General features: G+C 40.4%; 1 long non-coding RNA gene and 1 pseudogene across 1 annotated transcript; one reads left to right on the top strand and one right to left on the bottom strand.

The window, feature by feature from the left end:
- Window positions 1-1,442: 1,442 nt before the first annotated feature.
- Window positions 1,443-3,036, top strand: LOC127757436 (uncharacterized). The gene is made up of 3 exons (XR_008013449.1): window positions 1,443-1,921; window positions 2,470-2,549; window positions 2,939-3,036. It is a non-coding gene; the product is annotated as an uncharacterized LOC127757436 (long non-coding RNA).
- Window positions 3,037-15,968: 12,932 nt separating this feature from the next.
- On the bottom strand, window positions 15,969-19,391 carry LOC127757433 (uncharacterized; annotated as a pseudogene).
- Window positions 19,392-20,270: the final 879 nt, after the last annotated feature.

Raw genomic sequence — 20,270 nt, 5'->3', positions numbered from 1 at the left:
ATTGCAATTTTGCAGGGATGAGGTTACAGTGGGGCCACCGTCTGTACTTGATTCATACTACAGACTACTGAACTTCAACAATGGTCTTCCGCGCGACCACCCACTTATTCATGTCCAAAGGAAAGCAATTGCGCGCTTAGCAGTGATGTTTTGTGAAGCCGCACGCCTGAGATCAGTCAGAGCACTTGTCTATCACCAAATGGACCTATATGTGAATGGAACCATCACAAGCCTCATTACAAGAAAGAGAATCACGAGCTGGAGCCTGATATCTGCATTCGCATTACACTGCTGGAGACGGGAGCATGATGGTATTGAAGGATATCTTCAGGAAGAGCTTGACAAGCTTCACCCGATCGACATCTATGATGCAAATCTTGTCGCGGGTGAACCAGATGGTGAGTTGCTGCTCATCCTTTACAGACAAGAGGCGTTTGCTGGCCTGCAACAGCATGCGCCGGAGCCGCAACTGCAGTGACTGCAAGTAAGCACTCAACAACTAGCCAGTACAAAGAAGATCTACAGGCAACACTTACTTCTGCAAGCCCGAACAATCTAACTGTCAACGTAGCTTGATGGATCAGAACAGTCTTTGGAGGGAGAGGCTGAACTTTTACTTCCTGTACTTTCAGCAATGTCTCTTGTGAGGGAGAAGGATCGGCCTAATCCAATGTCACTTACTCAAGTGGGGGAACCTCCCTTCTCGTACCTGCTGTTTCTTTCTCCTCCCGTTTTCGGTTTCTCTGCAGTACGTTTTTAGCTGTACTACAATGATCAGGAGCTCCTTCGGAAGAATGATGTGTAATGCGGCGCTTCTGAATTTGGAAGAGCGATCCTGAATGTGCCAATCAACGTACTTTCGTTCTGAACAGACAGACAAGTGTAGGAATGCAACTCTTCATACTTTTGGCACATTTGTCCTTGAGGCACATTTTACAGACAGACAAATGTACGGCTGTCTTTCTCATGAGTTCCCAACTTATCTTTCTTGTTTTTTAAGTTTCGCAAGAAGTTTATATAGGAAAGTTGCTTTAGAAAATCATATTAATACATTTTTAATTTTTTTATAGCTACTCTCTCCGTTTCACAATGTAAGACTTAATTAATCATACGTTAATCTATCACTCCATCATTTTACGTGCAGAGGGGAGGGGCAACCCCTCCAAAAAAAAAAACACAGCCAAAGCAGCTTTTGAAAGGTGGATGAGCGATGTTAGCTGCAATAATTAGGACCATTGGATAGACCTGGTAAAAGAAAGTATATGATTGGATCATCATGCTCATATGTGACAGTGAAAACCACCATTAGATGAATCAAGACATCAGGAGGCTTCTAGACCAAAGGTCTCTAAAAGCAGAGAACTCATGTGCCTAGTCTTTTTTTAACCTGCAAAATGGTAAAACTTAATTAGTACGAGTCATATATAAGAATAGATTGCACTAAATTACCCATGAACCACGCCGACGACCACCGGTGGCGGCGAAGAACCTCGCAGACAAGCGGTAGCAGCAACAACGAATCTCATGGGCGACCGATGATGATGTTGTTGCGATGAAGCTTGTGGATGACCTGGTGACGCCGGGTCGCGCGTGGCGGCGTGGGACTGGGCGTGCGGCATGGGGGCGCCGGGTCGCGCAGGCGCTCGCGCGTGGCGTGGGCCGGCGGCGGCGCGGCTCTGTGATCGCGTGATCAGAGAAAATCATCAGATGAGATCGCGGCATCGCGTGACGTCCGTGTGTGGGACCTGTAGGCCGTGTGCGGCGGGCGCCGGGAATCGTGTATCTAGAAGATCGTTGAGGGATTTGGTGTGGGGAGAAACCCTAATCTGATGCCAATGTATTCCGTTTGATCTTTAGGCATGGGTTGAGATCGTCTTCGTTTGGTTGGCTGATCATTTCAATCTCTGTGAGAATTGTTGTGGTTAGTTGGTTAATTCTTATCTCATCCTCGTCAACTAGAGCAGAACCGGTTCTTTCTTTAAAAAGGAACATGCTAGCGAATTCAGAGCACCAAAATGATTTTCTCTATCAACTTGTATTGTACCTCGCTCAGTTAGCTTGCAGTATGCATCTATTACGCATGGTGATTTGTGGTAACTGTAGTGCTGCAGCTGGATGTCTAGAATTAAATCTCTTAAAAATGAATCTGGGAAAAAAGAAGGACATATAATGTTCTATTATCGTGCACTCAAAAGAATTTCAGCAAAAAAAAATTATATGCCATAGTTTATGATACATTTGCTTCACAATATGTGCATAAGCAAAGAAAATTTGTATGCCATAGTTTATGATACATTTGCTTCATAATATGTGCAGAGTACAATTTTACCTTGGGAATCTTTCTCGCAAAACTAGATGGACTGCTCTGCATGTTTTTTTTTTTTGCATTTGTTAATATGCATCAGTTCATCTTACAGCACTAGATGCCGTGATGCACCCATTTGATATCTCTATCATGTTTATTTACAGAACCTGGATCTAGAGGATTCAATGGATTGTGGAAGCTAATGAATATCCAAATGAAGGATCTGGTTATTGATGATTTCATGGTCAGTAAATTTGAGCTCAATAATACTTGGATCAAAGATCCATTTGTTACTGCTACTAGAACTGACAGTCTCACTTGCAGCTGAACTATTCAAATTACCAACATCCTACCCTTGATTGTAATTTAGAAACTCAGATCCATTTATATACTATGGAGGAATCAATTAAGTGTGACCACCTAGGACCGCACTCTACTTGGTGTTATTACCTGAGTTTCTGAACTATGTCTCCATGTCATTAGACAAACTGATTCAGTTATTCATATCCAGATATTCACTTATGTCCTTATGTCGTTAAATAATGTAATACCTTTCTAAATTTGTGGCAAAGTCTAGAGAAAAACAGAACAGAAGTGCATAACTTAACTTTCTTTTGGCTTAACCTGATGCAGAATCTGAACGTCTGGGTTTCCTTAGTGTTCTTCCCCTCCTGTATGCCCACAACCCTTCAAGTAATTGCCACCAGCAGACCTCTATGCAGGCTGCAGCACGCCAGCAGGTATTTTTTTATTTTGGATATTTGAATTTTTGTGCAGATGTGAAGGAATCAGTGGATAGATCTAGCTTGAATGTTTGACTATCTGTCATTAGATTTACACAGAAATGAGAAACACATGTAGCCTTTGATGTATATGATGTTCATAGGTCAAGCTATATGCGATAAGTTTTCTGAAGGAAGATAATAGCTCAAGTTATTTTCTTCGTTAGAGAAGATTTACAAAAAGTGCAGTTAACTTGCATTTTCTGCTAGAGCAATGTTAATTGCAATGTCTCCTTCATGATGCCTCCCTCATGACCAACAAAGATTTACATTACTTTAGGTTAGCTTTGTAGGTCTCTTTAACTTTTCCCGATTGCATATCCTTCTACAATTTTGCAGGAAAATCTGTAAGCAATTGTCGCAGTGTAAATATTTTTATCACATTTATTTTAAGGAAAACGATTGCAATTTGAATTCCAAGACGCATGATCCCCACAACCACCACCACAACCATCTGTTTTTCAACTCCAAGTGCATAGCTGGGTAAGATTGTATATATTTCTGAATTCTGTTGTATATTTGTGGTGCAAGTTCAAGTCCAAGTTCAACCATCAGTTTCAGTTGAATAGAAAATTGATTTTAAAATGTATATTGTGATGGATTGTGCTTCTCAAATATCAACCCTCTCCTCCTGAACACAACTGTCATCTAGGTAGGCTGCCTACTTTCTTCTTTTTCTCTTTAATTTGCTCTCTTCAGCTGATCTGATCTGATCTGGGTAAGGAGAAGAAGAAATGGCTGGAGTCTTGGAAGTAACGAGGTTGCAAATCATTTAATTATTTCTATATGTTTCTGCATAATTGTGTGAAGGCCTGATTAATCTGATGCCATCTACTGATAGGCCTGTACAACAAACCTTGCTAGAAGGCTCCTATGACCTTTCCTTCTCTTTTACAAATGCTTGTGCCTCTTCAGTTCACCAGTGAGGGAGATTATGAACTCAGGTATGAGGTAATCCCTGTGGTTTTGCTTCTTTTTCTGGACATGCTTATTTTCATCTGTTTAGTAGCAAGCAATATTTAGGTATGAGAAAGAATGTGCCTTAAGTAACTGTCAATGGTACACATAAGCTGCTCATTTACTCTTCTTTCCTGGTCATATTATCAATATAGGTTAGTTCATGCTCTTACTCCACGAAAAACAAAGTACATGGTCTTACTATTTAACTGTTTAATATTATTCTGAAAAACACTACAGTAGCTACTCGGTTGTTCTAGGCAACTAAATGCAACTTAAAGTAAGAATACAATCTACATCCATGTAAAACAGATAAGTTGCTCCAATAAACTATAAAAACACCCATGCATCATGGTGATGAAAAGAGACATAAGTGTTAGCTATTATTTTTTGTTTAATCATGAAATTGAGTCTTTCTGAAACCAGATCGAGCAAGCCAAATGGGACTGCATCAGAGGTATGATGAAAGTTTTCCACTTTTTGACATCAATTATCATCAATTGCATATTAATTTTTTTGTGCAGAGATTGCATATTTGTAGTTGTTCATAGATATTAGATCAGATCCAAGAGAGTGCCAAATCTGTCATGTAGCTTTGGTCTTGATTATTGCACGTCTATAAGCAGTATATCTATGTACTATATATTTCATTTTTGGTGCTACCATATAAATTAGACTGAATATATGACTGATTCTTTTAGCCCTCTGTTTTTGAGCAAATAGCATTTGTGCAGTGACCAGGTGTACTATCTTCTTGATTTGCTTGCAGTCTCCCATTGTTTGCTGAGGCCATCAGTACTCTTGCGTGGATGGTGGTTCAATTGAATAATTAGGAACTGCGGCACTGGACGAAAAGAGGAATAGGCAGTATTCCATGAGGGTTGTTTGAGTTTTCTTCTATTCTCTTCAAAAAGTTGTAACTCTTTAATTATATTGTGCCAAACTTTTTCATATTGCCGGGAGCACATTTGTATGGCACCAAACTGTTCACCTAAGCAAATGGTCCAATAATGAATAATATGCCTTTTTGTGCTTTTTTATTACAATTGCTTTCTCGTGCGATTTTCTGATTAAGATATTTTGTGCAGTGATGTGAAATGCATGGTTGTAGTGTACTTTGCTTTTAAATTTATTTTACAATTGTGTAAACATGCCAATAAGTAATGTAATGTTAAATATTAATATTTTTTATAATAGTATAAAAGGTGAGCCTGCTAAATGAGGTTGTATAGATGTATTGAAATTTACTGTGTTATTATGAAATATGTTGCTGCAACAATCCTAGGATAACAATATGCGTGTCACCTAGGTGCACTTCTTGGGTAATGAGTTATGGGAGTTGTCCATATCCTCCAGGAAAATGTGTTGATGGGTTATATGGGGGTCTGTGACATAGAGACATAGACAAAGAGTTGTAGGTCGTTAAGCGTGAAGTTATGATGGTAAATTTATGGAGAGGAATTTGAGATTGACAGGATGTATTTGTATATGCAATTTGTGGATAAAAAAATATATTAGATGTTTCCTTTTGGAGAAGAAATGAGACAATTCACGTTATAATATTGGTACATTTGCAAATATTCACAATTTACCTTTTTTTTGCATATACGTAAGATGCGATTAATTGCTCCATCTAGATTTACTACTCCCTTTGGCAAAAATTTAAAAATATACAATTTTTTAATTACTTTGTCTGGGGAGACATACTAAATATCACCGTAGCATTAGCACGGGCAAATTAGTAGTTTTTAATAGTGGGTTGATCGCCGTTTTTCTGTCCGGGTGGAATCCGGCAACACTACCGGTGGTGTAACGACTAACAGCATGGCACGTACGTATGCATCTAATCTCAATTCTAAATTTTAGAAAACCGAGCGATGGTATATATACCTCTATCTCTATCTTTGCTATTATAAAAATTAAACATGTCAACACTACCGGCGGTGTAACGACTAACAGCATGGCACGTACGTATGCATCTAATCTCAATTCTAAATTTTAGAAAACCGACCGATGGTATATATACCTCTATCTCTATCTTTGCTATTATAAAAATTAAACATGTCAACACTACCGGCGGTGTAACGACTACCAGCATGGCACGTACGTATGCATCTAATCTCAATTCTAAATTTTAGAAAACCGACCGATGGTATATATACCTCTATCTCTATCTTTGCTATTATAAAAATTAAACATGTTTTTGTCTGAATTTTGGTACACAATCCGAATCCATCTACGATTCCCTATATATATATAAGGAGACGACTCCCGATCGGGCGCCCGATCCGGAGGAGGTAAAATCGGGCGCTGACGTCAGCGTCCGATTTACATGTAAAACTACTTTAAACTGATTTTTCTCTTAAATTACTTATCCAAATCATGATCCGATTGCACCATTAAATTTGTTGCAATTAAATATTCAAAACAAGATCACATATGGATATATTCCGACGAAAAAATTAGCTTATTATTGAATTATTTTTAAATGTTGCACGATGTTCCACCAGATATATCGGAATTGTTTCACTAAGTAGATCGAAAATGTTTCACTCGTTTAAATCGGGTGTTGTTTCACCTTATATAAAAATAATGTTTCAGCAAATAGCGAAAGAATGTTTCAGTTCACTGCAACATTAGATCTATACATAGTGAAACATTGTGAATACACTAGGTGAAATATTTTTCGTTGGAACAAAAAATAAACCAAATTCCCTTAATAGGGGGTTTCCAAAATATGTGATTTTTTTTGTTGCAATGGAATGTTTCGTTCACTGCAACATTAGATCTGTACATAGTAAAACATTGTGAGTACACTAGGTGAAACATTTTTGGTGGAACAAAAAATAAATCAAATTCCCTTATAGAGAGTTTCTAAAATATGTGGGTTTTTTTTATTGCAAAAGAGTATTTTAATTAACTGCAATATTAGATCTATAAATAGTGAAATATTGTAAGTACACTAGGTGAAACATCTTTTATGAAAAAAGGGAGAGAGAAGTGGGTGGCCCAACAGTACGCACGTGGGGGAAGGGGCGTGCGGGGGGAGCGTCCGATCTGGCTCCCTCGCGCCGGTCGCCCGACGTAAAGTATTTTCCTATATATAAACTCGCATTTAACCTGTTTTGTTTCGTTTCGTCACGCCAGCCTTGTCAGATACGGAGTACTTGTGTCGTATGGGACGCGGCTTGCCTGCTCCCAGGTCGTGCTCCCATCGGTGCTCCCGTATACGTGGCACAATCCTAGTGTTTCCCTGCTTTTTCTCCTTGGCCCACAACCATATCAGGTGAATCCCATCATTCACGTCAAGTAATTAACAATATATCATAGTGTTTTGGAGGGAAAATTATTTCCAGTTCGTGCCAACAGAAGCATTACCCCCGGCAAATTTCTCTTGCACATCTCCACATAATTATACACCATCAAGCCACCAATATCCACACCAAAATTAAAAGCAATGGATGAGACTCTAAATGATCCAGCAGAAACCCAAAAGGTAAACATAAATGCTCGTGTTCTTTGTCATTATTGATTTTTAACTTCCGATTAACCCTGTTTATGAGAAAAATATCTTTCTCTCCTGATGGATTCAACTACAGAGTACATGAATAATGTTCGGGTACTCATTTATTTATTCTCTACTTGTCTTCTCAAATCATTACAACAATTATTTGACATCTCCCATGATAGAAATGAAATGTGGAGCAGAGTGTGGGTTGTAAACTCTGAAGTTGAAACCTGCAATGCAATCAGATCTTACTGTCAGAAACCAATATATAGTGCTAATTGAAAAGGCTCAGTTGTTTTAGATCAAATCATGCTGCTCAGGACCCCTGCTTGATTGTGGTCATTTACTTAGGAAATTCTACAATACATAGATGTTACCTCAGAGCTTCGAAGTGTTGTTTGATAGGTTCTTGCACATCCTGGTGTGCTGCTCCCTTTCAGACCTATCAGCAACGATGTCTTCAGCCACTACCCGGCGATACCCATCGCTCCGCCCGTACCAACACGGCCGCGCGTGGATGCGCCACCACTCGTCGCTCTGCAGCTTCCTCCTGCTCATCCCTCGCTGCCGCCCCACCACGCCGGCTCTGCTCGCCGGTTTCTGGGCGCCGGCAACCAGCTACCCTTCGCCACTGCTGCCACAGGATAAAGAAATCTAAAAGAAGAAGTAGCTGGAAGCGGTGGAGTGTTAAATGCCGTTTTTTTTCGGTTTGATGGAACGGGATTCTCTAAATCTTTCTCCTGGTTGTGGGCCAAGGGAAAAGAGTAAAGTGCATTAGCGGTTCTTAAACTTGTAGGGTTGTGTCATATAAGTCCCTAAACTCTCAAAATGCATATCTAGATCCCAATACTTGTCAAAGTGTATCATTTAGATCCCAAATTGACACATCCCCTCTAGGATCCTACGTGGCGCTGATGTGGCAATGCCACAGGGACGTGATGTGTCCTTTCTTTTTTTTTCTTCTCTTCTTTTTCGTTTTCTTCTCATTCTTCTTTTTTTCTTTTTTTCTGCACGGGTCACAGAGAAAGGAGAAGAAAGGGAAAAAAAGAGAAGAAAAAAAAGAAAAAGGAAAAAAATTAAATGGGTCCCATTTGTCAGTCAAAATAATGCCATATCATGTCCGTGTGGCATGACACATCAACGCCACATAGGATCCTAAAGGGGTTGTGGCGATTTGGGACCTAGATGACACACTATGATAGGTTCTGGGACTTGGATATGCATTTTGAGAGTTTAGGGATCTAGATGACATACCCCTATAAGTTTAAGGACCACCCGTACACTTTACTCAAGGGAAAAAAACAAGGAAACGCTAGGATTGTGCCACGTATACGGGAGCACTTATCAGAGCACGCCCTGGGAGCAGGCAAGCAGCGTCCGTAAGGGCCTGTTTGGCACAACTCCACCAAACAGTTTCAGCTCCACCAAAAATAAGAGTGGAGCTGGGTGGAGTTCTCTCACAAAATGAACTAGAGTTGTATAGCTGGGTTTAGACAGCTCCACAACTTCACTTCAAATCCAACTTCTGAAACTAAATTTAAGAGTTAGAACTGTACCAAACAGGCCAAGTATGGTCGTATGGATATCTCTCTATACTGCGTGGTGGGCCTTCCCGTCCCAAGGCAAACCTGGCCCGTATGCGTCCATCAAGAGGTTGCTCTGTTTCTTTGTTTCGATCGTATGACACATACAGTCATCGATGCCTCAGCCGATGGATGGCCAGGTACTTCGCTGAGCCGGCGACAACACAACGCTCCATTCTGATCCCCCGCTAGTTGCAGCGCTGATACAAATGCAAGCTAGTGATTTCGCTACTGGCTAGAGGACATAATATGGTCGAGTTTGGAGAACTAGCCAAAAGTTATTTTAAGAGCTATTTTTTAGTACAGAAAATAGTCCTTCAATAAAATAGCTCTAAGTTGTTCGGATCTAAGGGTTATTTTGAGAGCTATTTGGTCTTTAATGTACATTCCCATGTAAAGTACGCCACAACTACTTTATATAGAGTTGGAAGCATTGACTGATCTTAAGTATAGATGGCCATGTGGATCGCTCGGCACGGCATGGCCCAAGCCCGACAGTGCCTGGGCCGAGGCTTGTCAGGCTGGCACGGCCCAACCAACACACCAGGCCGTGCCGTGCCAGCCCACGGGTGGCATACACGGCCTAGGTACGGCCCAATACTACTCGGGCCGTGCCGGGCCGGCCTAAAGGCATGATGGCTCATCGTGCTTCCTTGCAGAAAAAGTCTATTTTTGATTCCTCAACTTTGTGGGTTGTGTTTAAATGGCTGAAAAATAAGTCTATTTTGTATACCTCTTATCTTGGGCCTTACCTTATACGATTATTTAAGTCTATTTTGTATCTCTATATTTTTTTCTTTGATCGGGCCGGGCTGGCACGGGCATGATCCCAGTCGGGCCGTGCCGTTCTTGGGCCGGGCCAAAATTGCGGGCTTCGGGCCAGGCCGTGAGCCTCAGGCCATATGACCATCTATAATCTTAAGTAGTCGGTATGGAAGCTCCATCAATAAATACCTCAGTGCAGCGGTGGATCTAAAAATTTTCTAGAACCTAGGCAAGCTTAACGATGAACAACAAACACGAGTAGAAATTGTTCTCGTAAGTAAGGTTTATGATAGGTAAAAGACAAACTGAAAGCATGCATTTTAGTATAGTAAATAAATATCCATATATAGATAAAAGATCTTTATCTTTACCTATTATAAAAGTTTAATATGTTTTTGTCGTAGTTTTTCGTCAGTCATCGTGTGTCCAAATTGGATCAGGATTCAGGAGTTTGGTGTTTCGTCGGTTCGGCCGGTCGGTAGGCGTGCACATTGATCCGTCAGCTTCACCTTGTCCTGACCTGTCCGTCCCGTCCCACGCTTCTCCGACTCAATCTCTTCGTCTCCTCTTTCTCCATTCGAACAGATCTCTTGCGTCTCACTGCCTCCACATAATAACGCCCAGATTTGCTTCATTAATCGCACGGTCTCTTTTCGTGATTGGATGAGGAGGACGAGGCCAGGTGGCTGCATCGGCCCTGGTAGGAGTCCATGACCTCCGGTGAGCATGCTGCTTCATCCTTGTACGCAATGGCTGTGAGCTTGTTTACTTGAAGGAACTGATCGCGATTTTGTTGTACGGTGGGTTAATTGTTGAGCAAATTTTAGTCTTTTTTGGTTGCAAAACTGTTTTTATGGTACAGTTCATGTGAAACATCAACTTTTCCCCTGCAGTTCATTACTCGATGCCATCTTGTTTCAGAAAAAAAAAATCTTTCTCCGATTTTTTCATAAATCGGATCGGATCAATAGCAACCTTCTGCGATGGGGAGGTGACTGACTGCTCACTACAACAAAACATGTGTTTAGAGACATCTTATTTATAGAGTTGAGATGTTTTGAACCGTCTTTAAGCATACATAGAGTCGCTTCTTCAAAGCGTCCTAGAAGCGTCTCCGTTAGGACCGTCTCAAAATTGTAAAGACGCTCTGTATAGCATCTCTACGAGATCTGAGACGTGAAATAGCGTCCCTATGTTAGTTGAGACGTTTTTTAAATGGGATCCACTAACATCTCTACAACTATTAATGCGTCTCACGGTGCGTCCTCTTGAGTAACTGAGACGTGTACATACGATTCATTGTAGGATACCATGCTTGGCATATTTACAGCATTCACATCTGAGCAATATATATAGCTATCAACATACCAAAATGACAGCTAGTAAACAGTAAAACACTCCAATAGATGAAAGGTAATTATATTAAGGACAATTGTGATTCACAAGTCAGCTAAACAGCCATACAGAAAAAAGAGATTTGCGTCATCTCTTAGAAAAATAAATTTATAACTATTTCTAAGATAATTCTTGCTTTATCTCCTCCCTTCTTCACAGCATGATAAAATATATTTATAACTGTTCCTAAGATAATTCTTGCTTTATCTCCTCCTTCACAGCATGATGTAGCAATCCTTTACAATCTCCAGTATCTTCTAAAATGAACTGTAAACCAAATCAGTGTACATGATATGATTTCTAAAAAATGTAAGAAAGCTAGCTAAGTTTACTAGGCCATAAACAGAGAATTAGACAATCCATACATGTATTGAGTCATAGAAGATACACCATCACATATTTCATATTTGTCAGGAGCTAATTATTCCTAGCATTGTTTACTAGCTTCAGTAAAGATTTATTGAAATCAACCCTTGATAAAGTTCAACAAAATAAAGCACTTCAATTTGTTTATTTCTGAACAAACAGACTACAGCCATACTACAGTATTAACATGAGAATATTCTCCTACAGATATCCAACAATTTACCTTAATAGCTACTTGTTCTATACTTTTTATGTGGCTAGAATTTCTCGTCATCACTATAAGGCCCTGTTTAGATAGGACTAAAACTTTTAAATCCCTATCACATCGGATGTTTAAAAATTAATTATAAATATTAAACGTAGACTATTAATAAAACTCATCCATAATCTTGGACTAATTCGCGAGACGAATCTATTGAGCCTAATTAATCTATGATTAGACTATGTGATGCTATAGTAAACATTCTCTAATTATGGATTAGTTAGGCTTAAAAAATTTGTCTCACAAATTAGCTTTCATTTATGTAATTAGTTTTGTAAGTAGTCTATATTTAATACTCTAAATTAGTGTCTAAATATAGAGACTAAAATTAAGTCCCTGATCCAAATACCACCTAAGTAACAGGTAAAAACTTATGATGACCATACCTTTGACACTTTAGCAGTTACCCTCCCTCCTGCATGTAAATAGTTTGGAAACTTCAGCATATAGGAAGCATATCTCCCATTTTGGACCAGCATTTCTCTATTCCTTTACTCACATGCCACCGAAGGACAGTATGAAGAGCCTTAGAGACGATTTAAGTCTCGTCTCCAGCGAAGTGTCTTTATTCGTTTGTTTTGTTGCAGCGCTGCTTATCCCGCGGCCACAAAGTCACGACGCAGAGGTTCGATTGTGGTGCGACCTTCTGTTAGCCACTGGATTCACTAGCATGGGATAGGTCTCAATCAGAGTCAGGAATAGCTACCATCACTAAGCAAAGATCACTGATGTGAGATGTTATCTCAATCGGGCATTTGACCGGTACGAATGATAATTATCTCAATCGGGCTAAGTATAAGGCCCATCATAGATAGGTTTGGCTCAGCATATAAGTCAAACGAGATTAGTTATAGTACCCATCACGGATGATTAATCTCAATCGGACATACCATGAAACTCGTCATGTATATCTCTATCTCTACTATTATAAAAATTAAATATGTTTTTACCGGTATTTTGGTACGTCATCCGTGTATGAGTCAGTTTTTAAGTTCGTTTGCTTTGGAAATAAATATCCGTATTTGAATCGGTTTTTAAAATCGTTCACTTCTGATAATACAGAAGGAATCATATAAGAAATCTGTTTAAAAAAACTCGCATGCTAACTTGAGATGATCGGACTCCTAACTACAGCTCATGATTTTCTAAAAAAAATATATATCCAAGCGAACTCCCACAGTAAATTTCATCTTAACTAAACCATTTAACAATAATAAGATTAAAATAGATTTCACCCGTTGCAACGCACGGATATTTTTTTAGTAGAATAAAAAATTAAAAAGGGAGAGATTTGACAACCAGACCTCATCTAGAGTCGAACACCTCTGCTTCGCTCGTCTACATTTTTTTTAAACTAGCACCAAGTCAAGAGGTGTGCTGATGTGGTGTACTTGTGTGTTGCATTGCAAGGTCCATGACTCCCGGCGATACTCGTGACCATCATTGCCTGGCTTGGTTTGGTGTGGCGTTGCATGCAAAATCACCAGCTTACAAAGGAACAACTCTATAGCTGTAGGCTTTGGAGGCCGGGGAGCTGCTTAGGGTAGCCGTGCGGTAAATCACTAAATCTACCGCTGCCTCAACGAGCTGGATCGGGTAGACCTGAGCTTGACTAGATCTAGCGAAACGGAGATCCGCCTATACACTAACCACACTGGAGCAAGAGATATAGGTACGAGATGTGGGCACACGCCGATAGAAGAAAATGACGGAAAAGCTACCCCGCGCGTATGCGCTGCCAACGCGCACGCGGCCGGACTTTTTTCTCAGAGAAACGTACCAACTAATCCTGTTAGTTAGAGATAATACCGACAATTAACATAAGATTTTTTTTTTCGGATAGCTTTTGTTTAACATATTGAAAAGAAATCTATACGTGGAGTCAAATTTTAAAAAACTTTAACTCGAAATTTGAACTTTTTGAAGTTAAATTTTGAAAACTTTCATCTTTTCATCTCAAATTTGAAAAACTTTCAACCCTGAATTGAAAACTTTCAATTCAAAATTTCAAAACTTCCAACTCAGAATTTGAAAACTTCCAACTCGAGATTTGAAAATTTTAATTCGAGATTTGAAAACTTTCAATTCGGATTTAAAAACTTCCAACTCGAGATTTGAAAATTTTCAAGTCAAAATATTTGAAAACACGTGTGTTGAAGATAAGAAAATAATCAAAAAATACGTAAAAGGGAAGGCGAAAAAAAAAAGAAAATCGTGAAAAAAGAAAAAGGAAAAAAATCACTCGGGGGAGGGGGCCAGCTGGTGCGCGCGCGCCCCTTAGCCACCCCCAGAAAATGAGTCCAGAAAACATTTTCCGAAGCTTTACCTCGTAGAATCTCTAATGGTATTTTTTATACATGTCATGAACTATTAAATATGGCCATCAGCTACTAAGATGTAATTTCAAATGGTTGTCCCGATAAACCATTACACATAATCAAAATCTCAAATGGATTTAAGCAACCCTTGCCTCCACAATCTGCGTTCCCTCCTATCGTTCTATCCCGCTAGGGTTTGACATGCCACCGTCTCTCACTGTCATCAGCCGACTAACCCTCTTTCATTCCAATCACCGTTTGTCGACTGCACTCTATTTTTTCATCGACTTTCTTATCTTTCCCGTTGCAACGCACGGAAAAAGGTAAAACATCTAAATCCGCGTACATGGAAAGCAATTGATTCAACATAATTAAGGGGCATGATTTTTTTGTATGATCCATGGAACGTAATTCACTGTACTTCATTTGGAAATGAATGCATGCAAATAAAAAATGGAATGGTAGAAAATAACCTGATTCAAACATTTCTTAGGGCATGTGCAATGGTCTTTATTAGCGATCTCTCTTTATTATCATGCAAGCATATTTGGTGACGTGGAAGAGAGAGGAAGAAGGAAAGAGAAAGATAGTTGCTACGCATAACAATGGCATAGAGTCAACTCTTAGCATTTATTAGGAAATTTTTCATTGCATTGAGTCTAATAAAGGAGAAATGACTAGTAATAAAGTATTTTGGTATATTAATGGTTAGAGACCGTATTGTCTTAACTATTGTAACGTGATAGCCTCTAATTAACATACAGACCATACCGGTCTCTGGAAATGCTAAGGAGCGATCGATCGCCCCTGGGCGCCCCCCCCCCCCCCCCCCCCCCCCCCCCTCTCCTCCACCTGGTTTCCTTTTTTGGCACCGCATTACTTTCCTATTTTAGTAAATTTATGCACCTAAAGTTTGTACATCTTAAGTTTACACATCTAAATTTTATAGACCTAAAGTTTATAAATCAAAAGTTTATATATCCGATTCAAATTTGAATTTGAATTCAAATATATTTTATATATAGTATTTCTATACATCTAAAGTTTATACACCTAAAGTTTATAGACCCAAAGTTTATAAGTCAAAAGTTTACATACCCAATTCAAATTTGAATTTGAATTATATCCGATTCAAATTTGAATTTGAATTCAAATATTTTTTATATATAGTATTTTATACATCTAAAGTTTATACACCTAAAGTTTATAGAACCAAAGTTTATAAGTCAAAGTTTACATACCCGATTCAAATTTGAATTTGACTCCGCCCCTCACCAGCGACGTCCATTGCCGCCCGGAGCATGCCCCATATCATATCGCCAGTTGCTGTGGACGCTGCGCCCCCACGCGCGTCCTCCCTCGTCCAACTAAGGTTGTCGCTATCCTTTGCCTAGAGGACAATATTTTGGGACGAAGGGAGTAGCTCTTTGTTGCGGCGAAGTTTGATTGCTTACTCGCTTTTGAATCAAGAAAGCTAGCCGCCAATGGCGCAAGACGAGCGACATGCGAGGGAGCAAAACGACGGCGTCACCAACAAGGTGAACGACTCCTTGCTCCAAGAGAGATGGAGGGGATGACGTGTAGGGCCCACCTAATGTACATAAGGGCATTTTGGATGATATAAAAAAAATGCAGTGGCCTACATTTGAGACCAACTACGTTTAGAGTGTAGAAAATGTCGTCTCATATTTCAAAAGAATTGTAATGACATGGTTACTATCTATAAATAGGTGAATAATAATAGCATTTTTATGATATAGAGTAGCAAATTTACAATGGCATGGATCGTGAGGCCCCCGGTCCAAATTCAGTACTGTCATATTAGTGTATTACAATGCCACGGAGCACATCTATTACTTCCACTACTAATACTGAATATTAAGTATTGTCATATGCAAGAAAAATATTATCAGGGCCTAGACTTTTTTCAATATTAAAAGATGAGCGACCAAGCAACTTCAACGCTCATCTGGCAAAATCCAACATCAAGTGTGTCATGACTCCGTCCACATCTTACCGGGATAAACTCTTTATAAGAACATCTCATATTCTCACCACCACTCTGCCTTGCATGAACACCAACAGTCAGAACTCCGCCATTTCCTTCAACTGCAACTACACTGCGGGAGAAATTAATGGCTCCATCATGGGAGATAGCCACCATTTCTTCTCCAGAGTCCAGCAATATGACATCTTCCTTGATACTAGCAGTATGTGCAATGAACTTTCCACAGAAATCAGTTGAACCCCTAGTAATCCTGACCTTGATTGTAGCCTCCAATGCCAAAGGAATGTGTGCATACTTGAACTCCAATGTGCTGCGTGCTCCTGATAACATCATACTGCGGAGTGAGCCACATCTGAGTCTCTGAGCAATGCAGTTATACCCAAATGCTTCAGCGCTCAAGATCTTATCTTTGGAGGGACTTGTCCCCTTGACTCTTAGCTCAATTTCAAATTCAATAGGGTCAATCAATTGGACTGCACGGCTTGGACCAGTGAGAACCAGAGATGAATCCTACACACACTGATGACATTACTAAATATAAGAATAATAGTAATGATACGCAATCCACCACTTAGCTCTGCATGAAAACAATTGGAAAGGAATGGTAGCAACGATGTAACATAGCAAATATTTCCAAATTTATTGGATAAGATGAAACTAGCTAGACTGAAGGTGAACAAACGTGCATAACTCTATCGCGTTCTGTGTCCTAAGTTCCACTCAACAAAACAATATGAATGGCACATTTGAACTGTCAAAACAAAATAAAAACATGAGCATATAATTATGAATAGAAAAACATATGCGAGCCTGACAGCATGCTATGCATAACTCAACTTGGAATTTCTATTTTCCCTTTGCTCAAGAACACATTGATACGGCATAGGAAAATAAGCATATATATGATCTACATTAATATTTAATATATGTATTGACAACTTCATCTTTATTGCTTGAATCTTTAATGACCAGCACTCACAAATTAATATTGCACTGTTGTCACAGAAGTGTAGTATTAATACAATCATTATTCATTAACACTTTTTTTCAGGAGCTTTTCATAAAGAATATTCATAGTATGTCAAAATATCACAACAAATTGTAGTTTATTGTTGGGTAAACTGTACTCTTGGTGCTACCTTTTTTCCTCTACCCTAAAACATCTCAAAGAATTTCCTTTCTATCATCAATGGTGGATCACCATTGCATCTCCTTAGGCTCTTGGAAATTGGCATTAATAATGTTCAATATTCAACAATCCCATTAAATCATGATGGCTATTGCAATAAAGAAACGAAGATGGCTATGAGATAACAAATATTATATGTCTGCCAAACCTGAAACACAATTGATCACTTGCTGTTACTGTGACCTGCTTACAACCTTTCAGGTGTGTTCTCGCAGTGTTAATTACCCTTAAATATTTGCAAAATGTTTTCCCTTAGGCTCAAGCTGTACTGCAAGGAGATGAATCCATGCATGATTCGTCTTGCTGCAGTTAGGACAGTTGTACTACCGAGAGAGTAGCATCTCTTTTGACCATAGGAAAGTTCTTGACCCTCACTTTACCATTCACGCATTCATGAGGGGTGTGTTTAAATATCCTACTGGAATGATTGGCAAAAGAATACAGTTCTTGCAGACAAACTGAAGCAAGGAGCACAGATGTTGCAAGAAAAGATAGCCTCTGCAAGTTCATATGGGGAAAAACGCTAGTTTCTATGAATTAAATCAGAGTGGGGAAGTGCCCTTGCATGTGCTATCAATTGATGATTTGGTAGCCTTTTATTTTGAAGTACTAATTCAGCGCCTGCACACCGAATGTTTCTGTAGTTGTTTCTGTTAGCAACACACATGTTTGTGGTGCCCCTTATATATCATGAGAATTTGCTAAGCTCTGGTGTGTAGGGGAGTTTGAGATTGGAAAATTTGCTTGATTATGTTATCACAGGTTTTATGTTTTGCCTTTGGTAAAAAAGAAATGCCATTACATGATTCTAAATCATGAGCATTTGAATATTTCGGGTTGTTTACTAATATGCTTCTGTGATACAACTAGTACCAGACTATCACATATAATTTGTGAAATGGAACCATGATGTGCATATAAGTTTGGACTGTTCTAATCTGTTTAAGTAAACTAAAGAATACACCAGGGGTACAACTAGTTCAGACACATCCAATTTCTTAACGGAACTGCAGCAGACATCTCTAGATTGCAGTGCAGTGAAAAAGTACTGCACTAGTGCACCACAATTGTGAAATTGCAAAACTAACTAGCTGCCTGTATAAAAGTCAAAAGACTGATGACTTTGCGCTGTTATTTCCATGAAGCATAGAGGTACCTTTGCAGTGAGAGTCTGGCAGTAGTTCCTGGTGCGCTCAAAGATATAGTTGCGATTCCGGTCCAGCGATTCCGGTCCAGCGAGTCACGGACAGAGATGAGGCCAAACACATCTATTGGTCAGCTTAGAATACCTTTCAGCTCAGTCACCTCAAAAGAAAAAACCTCTAGTAAATCTTGGAGCTTTGCGAACGGGGGCACCGGTTCCTCCGTGTACCGCATGGGACCAAACTCAGCTGCATCCATCCAATAAACCACATCAATCAGTCAAGCATTACCATTTCTTTTTCCTTTGCAACATACCAAAGAGATGAGCCATTATATCACATTGATAGAAATTCATGTGAAAAATAGCAATCCCAACATTTTCCATGTTCATGTTTCCATCCCCCACAATTGTGCACCCCAGGCTCCCGCCTACCATAATCAGCGAGCGAGCATGTCGATTTGAGATGAAAACTAAAAACCTAACAAGAGCATGAGCGAATTCGTATTTACCATAAAATCATCTGTAAAACAAAACAAAAAAAAAGAAGCTTCCTCACTTCTTTTGGCGATGTCGCCGGAAACGTCGGACCACAGATCCGTCCAGTAGCGGCGGTAGCGGGAGAGGTCGGTGAGCAGCTCTTCCTCCTCCTCGCTGCCATCGCGTGGCCTCTTCGACTCCTCCTCCTCCTGCCCCGGCGCCGATCTCTTGTGGCAAGTCGTCGCCTCCCCCTCCCCCGCCGCCATCCCCCTCCGGCTTTGCCCTAGCCTGAACTTTCTCGGAGCGAGGAAATTTTTTTTTTTTTGGGTCGGGGTTACGATTCGTGGATGGGCTATTATTGTGCGCTTGGGCCGGGCTCCCTTCCTGTTCTTCCTCCCCTTTCGTTGACTTCTTCTCTAACTTCTGTCCTGGTGTGTGGGTTAACTGCCTTGGTGGACCTATAAGAATATGCAAATTTTGCTATAGGATATTAAAAAAATATGTAATTAGCTGTGGGATATTGCAAAACGTGAATTTGACCGAGGACACTCTAAAAGTGTGGTACTTTGCTGCAATACATTGGACGCATTAAAATATAATATCCATTAAATTGATGAGAGAGAAACCACATAAAATGATTGTTTTGCCCTTATCTTCTTCCCCGTTCTCTCAGGCCATTCGCGGCCTCCACCACCTGCAGGCCATCCCTGCTTCTATACCTTTGGACCTAAACCTCGCCGTCATGTGCAGATACTCGAGCGCGAAGAGAACTTTGGCGGCGTAAAACCTGGAGGGCGCGACGGGGAAGCGGCTATCAAGCAAGCGGTGGCAGAGCGAGTGGAGGTCGCCACCAGGGTAGAACTCCAGCTTGCCCTTCTTGGCGAGTGTGGCAACGGTCCACCACCTTCATGGCATACTCACACGACGACAGGTCAACAGCGATAGCGGGCTGCCGCCATGTTCCCCGTCAAGGCGGAGGAGGTAGACGGTCCGATATCCCCGGCGCCCACGCAGCGAACGAGGGTGAAGTCCCGCAGGCCAAGCGGCGCGGCGGCAGAGCCGATGGGCGCCCAGGCGACGCCAGCCACGCGGTGCGAGCGCGATGGGGAGGAGGAGGGCATGGAGGTGGCGACCGAGTCGAGCGAGAACGTGGACCAGCGGCGAGCGACGCTCGTCGTGCTGCTGCTGCTGCTGCTGCTGCTGCTGCTGCT

Source organism: Oryza glaberrima, chromosome 12 (genome assembly GCF_000147395.1).
Source record: "Oryza glaberrima chromosome 12, OglaRS2, whole genome shotgun sequence".
NCBI classification, from domain to species: Eukaryota; Viridiplantae; Streptophyta; class Magnoliopsida; order Poales; family Poaceae; genus Oryza; species Oryza glaberrima.
The sequence above is the reverse complement of the archived record's forward strand: the minus strand, read 5'-3'. Positions and strand labels throughout refer to the sequence as shown.